Below are 14,377 nucleotides of genomic sequence, written 5' to 3'. Positions count from 1 at the left end.
TTTCCCCAGTCCTCAGCAGTCCAATCCCTGTACCTTTTGCAGAATATCAGTCTGTCCCTGATGTTTTTCCTGGCTTCTTTGTGGCTTCTTTGCTGCCCTTCTTGACACCAGGCCATCCTCCAAAAGTCTTCGCCTCACTGTGCGTGCAGATGCACTCACACCTGCCTGCTGCCATTCCTGAGCAAGCTCTGTACTGGTGGTGCCCCGACCCCGCAGCTGAATCAACTTTAGGAGACGGTCCTGGCGCTTGCTGGACTTTCTTGGGCGCCCTGAAGCCTTCTTCACAACAATTGAACCGCTCTCCTTGAAGTTCTTGATGATCTGATAAATGGTTGATTTAGGTGCAATCTTACTGGCAGCAATATCCTTGCCTGTGAAGCCCTTTTTGTGCAAAGCAATGATGACGGCACGTGTTTCCTTGCAGGTAACCACGGTTTACAGAGGAAGAACAATGATTCCAAGCACCACCCTCCTTTTGAAGCTTCCAGTCTCCAATTTGTAAGTCGCTCTGGATAAGAGCGTCTGCTAAATGACTTAAATGTAAATGTAAATGTTATTCAAACTCAATCAGCATGACAGAGTGACCTCCAGCCTTGTCCTCATTAACACTCACATCTGTGTTAACGAGAGAATCACTGACATGATGTCAGCTGGTCCTTTTGTGGCAGGGCTGAATTGCAGTGGAAATGTTTTTGGGGGATTCAGTTATTTGCATGGCAAATAGGGACATTGCAATTAATTCCAATTCATCTGATCACTCTTCATAACATTCTGGAGTATATGCAAATTGCCATCATACGAACCGAGGCAGCAGACTTTGTGAAAATGAATATTTGTGTCATTCTCAAAACTTTTGGCCACGACTGTAGGCTACTGCTAATGTTACAAAGGCCACGTTCAGTTGCAAAACGTTCTCAAACGTTGCTGATAGAAATCCCAATGAATAGTTCCAAAGTTATTTCTTATTCAACATGTCAGAGAGGTATGTTTGTTCTACCTAGCATATTTCTATCTGTACGTTTCAAAACGTTGCATCCCGCTGAACGCACCTCAGGTTAGCCGTAGAAAGAACAATTGTAGCGCTGCTGTTACGGGTCACATCATTTGAATTAAGGGTTCAAATCAAGCCATTTTTTTCTGAGAAAAAGAAGGAGACTTGACTACGTTGGCTACAACCTGGCTATGAAATCCATTGGGGAAAGTGGGAGGGGGGCTACACATTCAAAGACGGCCTACTTTTTATACTCAAGGGAGAGAAAAACAGAGTTCGACTGTTATTTTACTATTACACTCAATGCTGCTGTTTTTCTTTCGTCAAGCAGCTTACGTTTCTTATCCGGGCAATGGGTAGTTCACTACCGTAGAAGGCTGGTGATGACTGGTTAGCTACCGGTAAGCAATAGAGTTGCCTGCGAGAAGGGTTGCTAACTAGAAGGCAGGCGGTGACTGGTTATCTACAGGGAAGAAAGAGAGTCCCCTGTGCAATGTGTATAATCAGAGGCTGAGCTGGAGCAGAGCCGTTCTGCACACACTCATCTCTTGCTCCCCGAACCTCACCAGCTGATGTAGGCTGAATGTGACGGGTGTGGCGAGTCTTTCCCACTGCTGAACACAACTGCACTGTGCATCTGTACTGCTAATATTAATTGACCTTATCAATGAAAATCTGTCAATCTCTACACTCTCCAAAAACTATTGTCCAGTCCATTTACTAGTCAGATTTTTTGTCACAAGCTATGTTTTCATCCAATTGGCAACAGATTTTCATGCGAATATTCTAAATTTCCGAATAAAGAAAATATGCAAATTTTCCCACCAGTGGTGCGTTTCCACCCAACGGACTTGTTGCTGATAAAAATAATTGTGTGATGACATAGTGAACACAAAATGTACTTTATGCTTAAGTTTTCATGTACTGAATACAAATCTAAAGTTCAATGTGATTCCATCGCATTTTCAACTCTGCGGATGAATAGCAAATGTGCCTACTCTGGTTTTGGCACGTGCGCTCTAGCCAACAGTTCGCAGATACAGTACAGACGGGTAGGCTGTGCTGGTAGGCTAGTCTACATGATGCGATTATTATGGACAAGAGCCTGGCAGATACAGTACAGACGGGTAGGCTGTGCTGGTAGGCTAGTCTACATGATGCGATTATTATGGACAAGAGCCTGGCAGATACAGTACAGACGGGCAGGCTGTGCTGGTAGGCTACTCTACATTTACATTTACATTTAAGTCATTTAGCAGACGCTCTTATCCAGAACGACTTACAAATTGGTGCATTCACCTTATGATATCCAGTGGAACAACCACTTTACAATAGTGCATCTAACTCTTTTAAGGGGGGGGGGGGTTAGAAGGATTACTTTATCCTATCCTAGGTATTCCTTAAACAGGTGGGGTTTCAGGTGTCTCCGGAAGGTGGTGATTGACTCCGCTGACCTGGCGTCGTGAGGGAGTTTGTTCCACCATTGGGGTGCCAGAGCAGCGAACAGTTTTGACTGGGCTGAGCGGGAACTGTACTTCCTCAGAGGTAGGGAGGCGAGCAGGCCAGAGGTGGATGAATGCAGTGCCCTTGTTTGGGTGTAGGGCCTGATCAGAGCCTGAAGGTATGGAGGTTCCGTTCCCCTCACAGCTCCGTAGGCAAGCACCATGGTCTTGTAGCGGATGCGAGCTTCAACTGGAAGCCAGTGGAGAGAGCGGAGGAGCGGGGTGACGTGAGAGAACTTGGGAAAGTTGAACACCAGACGGGCTGCGGCGTTCTGGATGAGTTGTAGGGGTTTAATGGCACAGGCAGGGAGCCCAGCCAACAGCGAGTTGCAGTAATCCAGACGGGAGATGACAAGTGCCTGGATTAGGACCTGCGCCGCTTCCTGCGTGAGGCAGGGTCGTACTCTGCGAATGTTGTAGAGCATGAACCTACAGGAACGGGTCACCGCCTTGATGTTAGTTGAGAATGACAGGGTGTTGTCCAGGATCACGCCAAGGTTCTTAGCACTCTGGGAGGAGGACACAATGGAGTTGTCAACCGTGATGGCGAGATCATGGAACGGGCAGTCCTTCCCCGGGAGGAAGAGCAGCTCCGTCTTGCCGAGGTTCAGCTTGAGGTGGTGATCCGTCATCCACACTGATATGTCTGCCAGACATGCAGAGATGCGATTCACCACCTGGTTATCAGAGGGGGGAAAGGAGAAGATTAATTGTGTGTCGTCTGCATAGCAATGATAGGAGAGACCATGTGAGGATATGACAGAGCCAAGTGACTTGGTGTATAGCGAGAATAGGAGAGGGCCTAGAACAGAGCCCTGGGGGACACCAGTGGTGAGAGCACGTGGTGCGGAGACAGATTCTCGCCACGCCACCTGGTAGGAGCGACCTGTCAGGTAGGACGCAATCCAAGCGTGGGCCGCGCCGGAGATGCCCAGCTCGGAGAGGGTGGAGAGGAGGATCTGATGGTTCACAGTATCAAAGGCAGCCGATAGGTCTAGAAGGATGAGAGCAGAGGAGAGAGAGTTAGCTTTAGCAGTGCGGAGCGCCTCCGTGACACAGAGAAGAGCAGTCTCAGTTGAATGACTAGTCTTGAAACCTGACTGATTTGGATCAAGAAGGTCATTCTGAGAGAGATAGCAGGAGAGCTGGCCAAGGACGGCACGTTCAAGAGTTTTGGAGAGAAAAGAAAGAAGGGATACTGGTCTGTAGTTGTTGACATCGGAGGGATCGAGTGTAGGTTTTTTCAGAAGGGGTGCAACTCTCGCTCTCTTGAAGACGGAAGGGACGTAGCCAGCGGTCAAGGATGAGTTGATGAGCGAGGTGAGGTAAGGGAGAAGGTCTCCGGAAATGGTCTGGAGAAGAGAGGAGGGGATAGGGTCAAGCGGGCAGGTTGTTGGGCGGCCGGCCGTCACAAGACGCGAGATTTCATCTGGAGAGAGAGGGGAGAAAGAGGTCAAAGCACAGGGTAGGGCAGTGTGAGCAGAACCAGCGGTGTCGTTTGACTTAGCAAACGAGGATCGGATGTCGTCGACCTTCTTTTCAAAATGGTTGACGAAGTCATCAGCAGAGGGGGGAGGAGGGGGAGGAGGATTCAGGAGGGAGGAGAAGGTGGCAAAGAGCTTCCTAGGGTTAGAGGCAGATGCTTGGAATTTAGAGTGGTAGAAATTGGCTTTAGCAGCAGAGACAGAAGAGGAGAATGTAGAGAGGAGGGAGTGAAAGGATGCCAGGTCCGCAGGGAGGCGAGTTTTCCTCCATTTCCGCTCGGCTGCCCGGAGCCCTGTTCTGTGAGCTCGCAATGAGTCGTCGAGCCACGGAGCAGGAGGGGAGGACCAAGCCGGCCTGGAGGATAGGGGACATAGAGAGTCAAAGGATGCAGAAAGGGAGGAGAGGAGGGTTGAGGAGGCAGAATCAGGAGATAGGTTGGAGAAGGTTTGAGCAGAGGGAAGAGATGATAGGATGGAAGAGGAGAGAGTAGCGGGGGAGAGAGAGCGAAGGTTGGGACGGCGCGATACCATCCGAGTAGGGGCAGTGTGGGAAGTGTTGGATGAGAGCGAGAGGGAAAAGGATACAAGGTAGTGGTCGGAGACTTGGAGGGGAGTTGCAATGAGATTAGTGGAAGAACAGCATCTAGTAAAGATGAGGTCAAGCGTATTGCCTGCCTTGTGAGTAGGGGGGGAAGGTGAGAGGGTGAGGTCAAAAGAGGAGAGGAGTGGAAAGAAGGAGGCAGAGAGGAATGAGTCAAAGGTAGACGTGGGGAGGTTAAAGTCACCCAGAACTGTGAGAGGTGAGCCATCCTCAGGAAAGGAACTTATCAGGGCGCCAAGCTCATTGATGAACTCTCCAAGGGAACCTGGAGGGCGATAAATGATAAGGATGTTAAGCTTGAAAGGGCTGGTAACTGTGACAGCATGGAATTCAAAGGAGGCGATAGACAGATGGGTCAGGGGAGAAAGAGAGAATGTCCACTTGGGAGAGATGAGGATCCCAGTGCCACCACCCCGCTGACCAGAAGCTCTCTGGGTGTGCGAGAACACGTGGGCAGACGAGGAGAGAGCAGTAGGAGTAGCAGTGTTATCAGTGGTAATCCATGTTTCCGTCAGTGCCAAGAAGTCGAGGGACTGGAGGGAAGCATAGGCTGAGATGAACTCTGCCTTGTTGGCCGCAGATCGGCAGTTCCAGAGGCTGCCTGAGACCTGGAACTCCACGTGGGTCGTGCGCGCTGGGACCACCAGGTTAGAGTAGCAGCGGCCACGCGGTGTGAAGCGTTTGTATGGTCTGTGCAGAGAGGAGAGAACAGGGATAGACAGACACATAGTTGACAGGCTACAGAAGAGGCTACGCTAATGCAAAGGAGATTGGAATGACAAGTGGACTACACGTCTCGAATGTTCAGAAAGTTAAGCTTACGTTGAAAAAAAAATCTTATTGACTAAAATGATATAGTACTGCTGGCTGGTGAAATAGGCTAGTTAGCAGTGGCTGCGTTGTTGACTTTGTTTGAAAGTGTAGCTGGCTAGGTAACCTCTAACTGGCTAGGTAACCTCGACAATTACTCTAGACTACACAATTATCTTGGATACAAAGACGGCTATGTAGCCAGCTAAGATCAAACAAATCAAACTGTTGTACTGTAATGAAATGAAATGTAATACTACCTGTGGAGCAAAGCGGAATGCAACTACTCGCTCCAACCCGGAAGTGCGTATCGTAGAGGGAGAGGCAATAGAAGTGTTGTTTCTTGTATTATTGTCTTTTGTGTCTTTAGAGGACTGCTTCACCTTAATGTCCCCTTTCCCCCCTTTCCCTTTTCTTCTGTCTGGTAGGCTAGTCTACATGATGCGATTATTATGGACAAGAGCCTGGCAGATGCAGTACAGACGGGCAGGCTGTGCTGGTAGGCTAGTCTACATGATGCGATTATTATGGACAAGAGCCTGGCAGATACAGTACAGACGGGCAGGCTGTGCTGGTAGGCTAGTCTACATGATGCGATTATTATGGACAAGAGCCTGGCAGATACAGTACAGACGGGCAGGCTGTGCTGGTAGGCTAGTCTACATGATGCGATTATTATGGACAAGAGCCTGGCAGATGCAGTACAGACGGGCAGGCTGTGCTGGTAGGCTAGTCTACATGATGCGATTATTATGGACAAGAGCCTGGCAGATACAGTACAGACGGGCAGGCTGTGCTGGTAGGCTAGTCTACATGATGCGATTATTATGGACAAGAGCCTGGCAGATACAGTACAGACGGGCAGGCTGTGCTGGTAGGCTAGTCTACATGATGCGATTATTATGGACAAGAGCCTGGCAGATACAGTACAGACGGGCAGGCTGTGCTGGTAGGCTAGTCTACATGATGAGATTATTATGGATAAGAATTGATAATTTTTGTTTTTGTCAAACCGCAGTCAAGCGACGAGCATCATGTCACCAGAATAAGACCCTCGATATTTCTTGGATTGGAGCATCGATATCACCATGCACTTAAACCACCCTGTGAAGTGAAACAACCGATAGCCAAATAAACTGCATGGTTTCACACACCATATCATAGCAATTCATTTTACCCACAGAAAAAGATCCCACCATGTTGAATGAACAAATGACAGTATCTGTCGGCATTTATACAATTGTACCGAAGCTACCGGTTTCCATCACAGCTGTCATTCTTTTTTTTTTTTTAAATAGGGTATGACTTCACTCATAAAAAGTGCGGATGGAAACGTGGTTAGTGAGATCATTTGGTGTCTTCTCATTTTAGTCAACTGAAATGAACAATCATTTTCGTTTAGTTGTAGTTTTTTCTGGGTCTATTATTTAGTCTCCTCAATTGCCACTGAAATAATGTTTGCTGAATATTTGAGTCATTATTTCTGTTGATGAAATGAACACTGCATATCTGCATTTCTGCAAAAATCTGAAAAAGCATATCAATTAGACAGTCCCCATTGCCTAGATCTTTCCGTATATTGTACATGGTATGACCCTACAGGAGGCTCCTCAGAAAAGGACCATCCTCCTCATTGAATTTCTGTCAAATATAAATAGTTGAACATTAAAAAGTGATCCTTTTTAGATAAAACTATACTAAATGTATTCACGTCATCAAATAATTGATTAAAACACACTGTTTTGCAAAGGTCTACGGTAGTCTCAACAGCTCTCTGTAGGGTAGCACCATGGTGTAGCTTGAGGATGGGTACATTCAATACAAAACCTAGGAGGCTCGTGGTTCTCATCCCCTTCCACAGACTTCCACAGTAATTATGACAACTTCCAGAGGACGTCCTCCAAGCTATCAGAGCTCTTGCAGCATGAACTGACATATTGCCCACCTAATCAAAGGATTAGGGAATGAATCTAGTACTGAAAGCCTGAGCAATGGCTATCTAGCAGTGCATAACATGTGATGAGTAGTTGACTCAAAGACAATGTTTTGAAAACAAATATTTATTTAAAAAGGAATGAAAAGTGCGAGAGAGAGAGATATTTCGTTGTATTTTTATTTCCACTTTCACTTACTTAGCTAGCGAATGCAGCTAGCTAGTTTAGCCTACTCAAACACCTGGGTAAAATAGAAAGGGATGCTATGTTAGCTAGCTGGCTATGGCTATCCAACACTTTAACTCTTCCAAGTCAAGGTAAGCTTTTGGTTGTATTAATTTATTGCCACCAGGGCCCGCCAGTGTAACGGCTAAACTGCTTATTGGCTGTGGTGCATGATTGTAGCAGGTTTACTAATGTGTTGGTTCTAGTAGCTATGTTGACTAAGTTGCTAGCTAATATGGTGACAACGATGTAGGCTGTGTGTGGCGGTTAGCAGTTATGATATGGTATGGTTTTTGCCTGGTCACAGAATGCTGATGTACTGTGCACTGAAGTCCACAAGCGAAGGGAAAAGGTGAGAGGAGGAGAGCGCGAAGATGCAAGAATTAATTATACAATGGTCAAAGGGATCACGCTGTTTGTATGTGGTTGCTATGAAAGGGAACTGTTTTGTGGGGTGTATTGCGTGTGGGGTGTATATCAGGGGTGTATTCCTTCCGCCGATTCTGTTGAAAAATATTTCTTAAAACGGAAGCAAACGGAATGAAACGGGGATAAACATACAATACATGACTAAAAGTCGTCAAACATCTCATTCCAAAATCGTGGGCATTAATATGGAGTTGGTCCCCCGTTTGCTGCTATAACAGCCTCCACTTTTCTGGGAAGGCTTTTCACAAGATGTTGGAACATTGCTGCGGGGACTTGCTTCCATTCAGCCAAAAAAGCATTAGTGAGGTCTGGCACTGATGTTGGGCGATTGGGCGTTTGATGGGGTTGAGGTCAGGGCTCTGTGCCGGCCAGTCAAGTTCTTCCACACCGATCTCGACCGACCATTTCTGTATGGACCTCACTTTGTGCACAGGGGCATTGTCATACTGAAACAGCAAAGGGCCTTCCAGAAACTGTTGCCACAAAGTTGGAAGCACCGAATCGTCTAGAATGTCATTGTATGCTGTAGCGTTAATATTTCTATTCACTGGGACTAAGGGGCCCAAACCATGAAAAACAGCCTCAGACAATTATTCCTCCTCCACCAAACTTTACAGTTGGCACTATGCATTGGGGCAGGTAGCGTTCTCCTGGCATCCGTCAAACCCAGATTCGTCAGTTGGACTGCCAGATGGTGAAGCATGATTCATCACTCCAGAGAACGCGTTTCCACTGCTCCAGAGTCCAATGGCAGCGAGCTTTACACCACTCCAGCCGACACTTGGCATTGCGCATGGTGATCTTAGGCTTGTGTGTGGCTGCTCGGCCATGACAACCCATTTCATGAAGCTCCCGACGAACAGTTCTTGTGCTGACGTTGCTTCCAGAGGCAGTTAGGAACTCGGTAGTGAGTGTTGCAACCGAGGACAGATGATTTTTACGTGCTACGCTCTTCAGCACTTGCCGGTCTTATTCTGTGAGCTTCTGCCGCCTACCACTTCGCGGCGGAGCCATTGTTTCTCCTAGATTTTCTACTTCAACAGCACTTACAGTTGACCGGGGAAGCTCTAGTAGGGCAGAAATGTAACCAACTTACTTGTTGGAAAGGTGGCATCCTATGACAGTGCCATGTTGAAAGTCACTGAGCTCTTCAGTAAGGCGTTCAATGTTTGTCTATGGAGATTGTCTGGCTGTGTGCTCAATTTTAAACCCCTGTCAGCAACGGGTGTGGTGAAATACCTGAATCCACTAATGTTAAGGGGTGTCCACATACTTTTGTACCAGTCAAAAGTTTGGACACACCTACTCATTCAAGGGTTTTCCTTTATTTTTACTATTTTCTACATTGTAGAATAATAGTGAAAACGTCAAAACTATGAAATAACACATATAGAATCCTGTAGTAACCAAAAAAGTGTTATTAAAATCAAAATATATTTTAGATTTTAGATTCTTCAAAGTAGCCACCCTTCTCTCAACTAGCTTTATAACGTAGTCACCTGGAATGCATTTCAATTAACAGGTGTGCATTGTTAAAAATTAATTTGTCTAATTTCTTTCATTCTTAATGCATTTGTGTCATGTGTGCTCTCTCTCCGGCCTCTAGGTCACCAGGCTGGTTGTTTATGGCGCACACCTGTCACCAACGTTACACGCATTTGCACATAATGCCACTCACCTGGACTCAATCGCCCTGGCCTTAGTATTCTTTGTTTTCTTTATGTTTTTTAGTTAGGTCAGGGTGTGACATGGGGAATGTATGTGTTTTGTAGTGTCTAGGGGTGTTGTATGTGTATGGGGCAGAGTAGAGTAATGTTGTCTAGTTATGTCTATGGCTGCCTAGATTGGTTCTCAATCAGAGACAGCTGTCATTCATTGTCTCTGATTGGGAGCCATATTTAAGGCAGCCATAGGCAGTAGGCTTTTGTGGGGTGTTGTCTATGTTCTATGTTGCATGTGTGCACTTAGTTCTGTTTAGCTTCACGATCGTTTGTTTTGTTCATTTTGTAAGTGTTTGTTTTTTCCTTCATTAAAGAAGATGTATTTTTCACGCGCTGCGCCTTGGTCCTCTCTCTCTCAGCAAGACGATCGTGACACCTTTATATGTCACTCCCTTTGGTTTCTTCCCCAGTCGTCATTGTTTCTGTTTCATGTCAGTGCGCTGTTTGTGTTTCTATTTTTGTTCATTTATTAAATGTATTCACTCCCTGAACTTGCCTCCCGACTCTCAGCGTACATCATTACAATTTGAGCCAATCAGTTGTGTTGTGACAAGGTAGGGGTGGTATACAGAAGATAGCCCTATTTGGTAAAAGACCAAGTCCATATTATGGCAAAAACAGCTCAATTAAGCAAAGAGAAATGACAGTCCATCTTTACTTTAAGACAAGGTCAGCCAATTCGGAAAATATTCATAACTTTGAAAGTTTCTTCAAGTGCAGTCACAAAATCATCACAAAAACCATCTATGATGAAAATGGCTCTCACGAGGACCACCACAGGAAAGGAAAACCCAGCGTTACCTCTGCTGCAGAGGATAAGTTCATCAGAGTTACCAGCCTCAGAAATTGCAGCCCAAATAAATATGTCACACAGCTCACATCAACTGTTCAGAGGAGACTGTGTGAATCAGGCATTCATGGTCAAATTGCTGCAAAGAAACCACTACTAAAGGATACCAATAAGAAGAAGAGACTTGCTTGGACCAAGAAACACCAGCAATGGACATTAGACTGGTGGAAATCTGTCCTTTGGTCTGATGAGTCCAAATTTGAGATTTTTGGTTCCAACTGCCGTGTCTTTGTGAGACGCAGAGTAGATGAACGGATGATCTCTGCATTTGTGGTTCCCACCATGAAACATGGAGGAGGAGGTGTGATGGTGTGGGGGTGCTTTGCTGGTGACACTGTCTGTGATTTATTTAGAATTCAAGGCACACTTAACTAGCATGGCTACCACAGCATTCTGTGGAGATACGCCATCCCATCTGGTTTGCGCTTAGTGGGACTATCTGTTTTTCTACAGGACAATGACCCAACACTCCTCCAGGCTGTGTAAGGGCTATTTGACCAAGAAGAAGAGTGATGGAGTGCTGCATCAGATGACCTGGCCTCCACAATCCCCTGACCTCAACCCAATTGAGATGGTTTGGGATGAGTCGGACCGCAGAGTGAAGGAAAAGCAGCCAACAAGTGCTCAGCATATGTGGGAACTTCTTCAAGACTGTTGGAAAAACATTCCAGGCGAAGCTGGTTGAGAGAATGCCAAGAGTGTGCAAAGCTGTCATCAAGGCAAAGGGTTGCTACTTTGAGGAATAATTGAACTGGGTTACATTGAACTGGGTGAATGGAATATGAAAGACAGTCATCCAATATGCTGTAATAGAAATAAGGCCATGCTCATGAAATGTTTTTTTGTCCTCCCTCATCTTAATAAATGGCACCGACCACCACTGTATGACACTGATGGGGTGATTTAGAATTTTGTGCAGTAGTGTTTACTGACTGACAGAAAAAGTGAACACAATTGCACACACTTCTCACACTTCTGCAAATATTTTGTGAAACAGACGTGTAACAGTGAATTTTGTATTCACTGACGACACTTGTGTTGAAAGTGTCGCGAAAGGTGGGCTAAGGCAAGACAACGATCAAATGTACTTGAGCATTTGATCATTTACTGTTCTGCTATAGATACACTGTGCGTTTCAACATGGATCCAAAAATGGCTTTTCCTCGATTGAGAAAAAAAACAGCACAACATCTCTCCTTCTTAGGAGAAAGTAACCTGAGGTCGGGCAGTATGGAGAGATTTTAGCGGGAGGGGAGGGTGTTCAATAAAACCACATCCCTCATCCCCAAGATGGAGGAACATTTAATCTTCAGCGTTTTCTCTGGGCATGTGATGGATGAAGAGGCTTGGCGATATACACCTCGTCCTCATCCAGGCAGGCTAAGAGATCATAACTAAAGACGTGGCAGACAAAGATTATCTACAACATCCGTTATAGCCGCATGTGTCAGCCACCATCATTCTGCCAAGACAACTTTGTCACATCTCCCTCCTACGCCAACATAACCTTGCTTTGATAGAAGGGCCACTGGCCGGGCATCTAAAACAACTGCACCATTTCTGACACTAATATGGCATTTTACAAGGGCGCCTCGGTGGCAACCAGAAGATATCAATTACATCCAGCTGAAGGAAGCAGTGTGACTGCAACACGACGGACTCCGTTGAGTTACAACACCCTGAAACACCAGGGAGACTGTTCAGGGTGAATCAATGATACAGCAGACTGATCAGCAGCATAGAAAACATGGAAACTTAACTAGAGAGTGACATTTCATATCCTAATCTCGAGCAAACTATTTCCGTGGAGCGCTGTATTCGAACTGAAGCAAATATCAGGTCAACATGACATTTGACAATGGAATGAGAAAAGGAAACGGCATTGTTTAGCCACCTTACGCAAAACACACGTCGATAACTTCCAATGTCGACAATAGCTACTCATATCAGGAGACAAACAGATTCTCCGTGTGTTCGTTTCAGTTATGGTACAAAGTTGCCTTTTGTCTGTGTTGGTTTTGTTGTGCTGATACTGTCAGGCATTGTTTTGTTGGGTGTGTGGTATTTTGAGGGGGTATTAAAGCGTACGTTGGAGCGCACAGAGTTCAAGGCTTTAAGCGCCCGGAGGTGGGATCCTCTGCTGCCGCTTGTCTTTGTTTAAGGGGGAGTAACTCTGATCTATCTGCCTGCCGGTAACCACAACATATTCACAGGTAAGACAGTCCACAGACACATGGACCTAAAAGGTACTTGAGGTGTGTGTGTGTGTGTGTGTGTGTGTGTGTGTGTGTGTGTGTGTGTGTGTGTGTGTGTGTGTGTGTACGCAATGTACAGAATACAAACCCAGAGGCAGAGCTTAGTTTTATAATACACCTTGAAGGGGATTTAATGCTCCTGTGAGGGATCAGATGTAAAGTCATACAGGAAATGAAAATGTGGCAACACACACACACTTCCTCAACCATTTGAACTATTGAGATCTGATAGAGCTTAGGAGGGACTAATGTTCCATACACCTTCACATCTAGGGAACATTTCCCTATACTGTAGGCTACAGTAGGTTATTATTTGTAACGGTTGTTATTCTTTCATGTTTTGTTACAGTAGGAGCGGCAGAGAAGTTGATATGTTCACCTCCACATACTGTTACAAGCCCAGGTAATATTGAGTTATTCTGTCTGTGGCCCTCCTCGACACCCACCTCTGTCTGCTGCTCCTGTACATAATGGTCCGATCCCTGGGAGGAAGTCGGCATTTACTAATACAAAACCTCGAGGAAATCCCCACGAATCCTCTAGGCGCACGTTTCTGCCCGCCCAAAACACAAAAGCTATGCAAATCTGCCCAGACTGTGTTTATCTACCCGCGGTTTCCGTTTGCACCACGGGAACCAGCATTGTGTCCTGCGTTGCGATTATGGCATGTAATTTACATAGAATACGTACAGGAAACAGTGTGCTGATCTCTAACAAAGCAGGGAGAGAGCCTCTATCTGCTCAACAGACCGCGATCTGACAGCAGAGTAAAATGACAGGTTTAACCGTGGGGTATTAAAACCGACAAATCTACAAGGTTTTTCCCTTTTTTATTTATTGTGTGCATTGAACAGTATCTCCTCAAAGTGTTCCTTGTTTATCTGCTCTGTTTGTTTTATAACCCAACTCCCTAACACCCCTTCCAGGAAAACTGCATCCTCATTCCGGGTTAATCTTCACTCTCTGTGTTTCCTTTGTCACCGAATCCATGTAGCACATGCTAAGGTGCAGCTGGATCAAAAAGGGTCTGTCGGTTTGTCACAAAGACTCTAATCACTAATGTGTGTGTGTGTCAGTGATAGGCACAGCACACTCTGCCAATACAACACGTTTTGAGAATGAGGAATGCGAGTCATGAGGAATGTGAGTCATCCCGCTGTTGTGCTCCTCTGCTGATACAAAGTCTAGTTAGTACCCAGTCTGAAATCTGAGACATGGAGGGAGAGATGAGCGATCAAATTGTTGATGGTGCCATTTCTCTACAGCTGCTCAAGGAACATATCTTATGTGAGACTGTTAAACTACAGCAAAGGTCAAACAAAGGTCACCTCCCACTGGGCACGTTTCATTGAAATTACACGGAGACAACGTTGGTTCAACCAGTGTGTGAATACTATGATTCATCTTTCTGTCCCTGATCTACTGTATTAACTCGTGTAAAAGTTGGCTGTGTGACATTATTAAGAGAAACTCATATAAAAGTATTGTCTCAGTCCAAAATACTCATTACGTGACATGTTAATTGTGTTATTTATTGAGTTGCTCAGTGTCGGCGGTCAGCAGTCTGGATCAATT

The sequence above is a fragment of the Salvelinus fontinalis genome, chromosome 38 (genome assembly GCF_029448725.1).
Source record: "Salvelinus fontinalis isolate EN_2023a chromosome 38, ASM2944872v1, whole genome shotgun sequence".
Taxonomy (NCBI): domain Eukaryota; kingdom Metazoa; phylum Chordata; class Actinopteri; order Salmoniformes; family Salmonidae; genus Salvelinus; species Salvelinus fontinalis.
Note: the sequence above shows the minus strand (reverse complement) of the source record.